Consider the following 2,500-nt stretch of genomic DNA (forward strand, 5'->3'; position numbering starts at 1 on the left):
CAGGAGAGCTCGTCGGGGTAGCAGGCCCTGCAGCCGTGGTCACCGCCAAACCCCCACAACTCGAGCAAGTGAAAAAAAAAGTAACAGGAGCGAAAGCATCTCTGTCGGCTTGGGGGTACGCCCGTTTCCGTTTCAACTTGTCTCGCGAGGGTGGTTTCGGGGCCAGCAGGAGAGCTCGTCGGGGTAGCAGGCCCTGCAGCCGTGGTCACCGCCAAACCCCCACAACTCGAGCAAGTGAAAAAAAAAAGTAACAAATAAGAAAGGATCGTCGGCTTGGGGGTACGCCCGTTTCCGTTTCAACTTGTCTCGCGAGGGTGGTTTCGGGGCCAGCAGGAGAGCTCGTCGGGGTAGCAGGCCCTGCAGCCGTGGTCACCGCCAAACCCCCACAACTCGAGCAAGTGAAAAAAAAAGTAACAAATAAGAAAGGATCGTCGGCTTGGGGGTACGCCCGTTTCCGTTTCAACTTGTCTCGCGAGGGTGGTTTCGGGGCCAGCAGGAGAGCTCGTCGGGGTAGCAGGCCCTGCAGCCGTGGTCACCGCCAAACCCCCACAACTCGAGCAAGTGAAAAAAAAAAGTAACAAATAAGAAAGGATCTCTGTCGGCTTGGGGGTACGCCCGTTTCCGTTTCAACTTGTCTCGCGAGGGTGGTTTCGGGGCCAGCAGGAGAGCTCGTCGGGGTAGCAGGCCCTGCAGCCGTGGTCACCGCCAAATCCCCACAACTCGAGCAAGTGAAAAAAAAAGTAACAAATAAGAAAGGATCGTCGGCTTGGGGGTACGCCCGTTTCCGTTTCAACTTGTCTCGCGAGGGTGGTTTCGGGGCCAGCAGGAGAGCTCGTCGGGGTAGCAGGCCCTGCAGCCGTGGTCACCGCCAAACCCCCCACAACTGTTGGGCGCCTACCTGCGCGGGGCAGGAGGACACTTTCCGATTTCAAATCTCCGTTTGCCGAGTCCACCCCGAACGCACGCGGGCGGGCGGGTTCGCATCACCCTTCGTCACAAGGGGCGAAGCCCGTTCCACCGTCTCGTCAGTAGTGCCGACCGGTCTGTGATCGACGAGGGGAGCCACACCAGGTCCGGCCCTGCTGCTTGGCGGCACCGCGTCGTCGGGAGCTCGCGACAGACGGAGGGTTTCGGTGTACTCTCCAGCCACGGGAAACGAAGCCGGTGATGCAGGCGCCGGTCTTTCGCTCCCAAATCGGCTGGGTTTACATCGTTGCTATCTAGTCACGCTCCCTTCAAACCCGACGGGGTACCTATTCCCCTCACCCGTCTGTGCGTATACAGCCTCTTTGCACTTGCGGGATGGGGGTGGTGGTTTAAAGACTCTCGAGTTGCCGCCCGTCGGTCTCCGAGCTCCGTGCAGTAGTGATCCCCAGCGAACTGCCAGCAGGGCGAACGAGCGATCCCGCTCTCGGTCGGGGCGCCTGGCGTCGATCGGTGGTCGGTGGCTTGCGGGCAAGCTGCGCTGTGAGTGTGGGAACGAGTATGACGAGCCGTTGCCGCGACTCCCAGTCCACCTCGGCGGTGGCTGGGCCGGGCGGGCGTCTGCTCGGGCGAGTGCCGCCCCCGCCTCCTCGCAGGAAGTCCGCTCGCCGACACGCCGCCACGTGCACGCGTCAGTGACGCTGCCGAACCGATGGCCGGTGCCCGTTCCCGCCTCTGCTTTTCCTAGGGCAAAGCTGCTGCACGCCTCGTGATACTAGGCGGGCGACATGGTGGCGGTGATCCTGCCTCCGTCGCTGCGGTGCGTTGGGGCACGCATCGCCTCTTGGGCGCCCTGTCCTCCTCCCCCCAATAGACGTATGTTTCTGCGGGCCGCACCAGGATGGTGCTCCCCATCGCTTCACGCCACCCTGCTCCGCCCGCACGCCGGCGTGCAGGTGGCTGTAGCTCAAGGTGGGGAGCGTATGTGCGGTCCGGGTCGCTTTCCTCTGGCGAGGGAGAGACCTAAAACAAACTCAGACAACTCTTGACGGTGGATCACTCGGCTCGTGCGTCGATGACGAACGCAGCTAGCTGCGAGAATTAATGTGAATTGCAGGACACATTGATCATCGACACTTTGAACGCACTTTGCGGCCCCGGGTTCTTCCCGGGGCCACGCCTGTCTGAGGGTCGTTTGGCAATCAATCGCACTCGCCTTGGCTGGCGAGAGCGCGGCTGGGGTGTCGCAGAGGACCCGTCCTCTTTGTCCCCCTAAGTTCAGACTCCGGAGCCCTCCGGCGTCGGAGCGCTTGGCCTTTCCCCCCCACCCTGCACATTCCGTTCGTCAGGCTCGACGCCATCCCCCCGCCGGGGAGCGCGGCCTGGCGTCCGTCTGTGTCGTGGCAGTGGGGCCAGCACGGCTGTCACCGGTCCCAGAATGGCTGTCGGTGGTTCACACTGTGTGTGTGTGCCAACCCTCCTGGTCTCTGGGACACGGAGCTGCCACGAAGTGTTGAGCCTCCAGTGGGGGGTCTGCCTAAGCTCTGCACGTCCGCATTGGGTCCGTCTCTCGGTT

General features: G+C 62.4%; 1 non-coding gene across 1 annotated transcript; it reads left to right on the forward strand.

Moving 5' to 3' along the window:
• Positions 1–1,964: 1,964 nt before the first annotated feature.
• On the forward strand, positions 1,965–2,118 carry LOC140474230 (5.8S ribosomal RNA). Its single transcript, XR_011958938.1, has one exon. It is a non-coding gene; the product is annotated as a 5.8S ribosomal RNA (ribosomal RNA).
• Positions 2,119–2,500: the final 382 nt, after the last annotated feature.

Source organism: Chiloscyllium punctatum, unplaced genomic scaffold, assembly GCF_047496795.1.
Source record: "Chiloscyllium punctatum isolate Juve2018m unplaced genomic scaffold, sChiPun1.3 scaffold_889, whole genome shotgun sequence".
Taxonomy (NCBI): domain Eukaryota; kingdom Metazoa; phylum Chordata; class Chondrichthyes; order Orectolobiformes; family Hemiscylliidae; genus Chiloscyllium; species Chiloscyllium punctatum.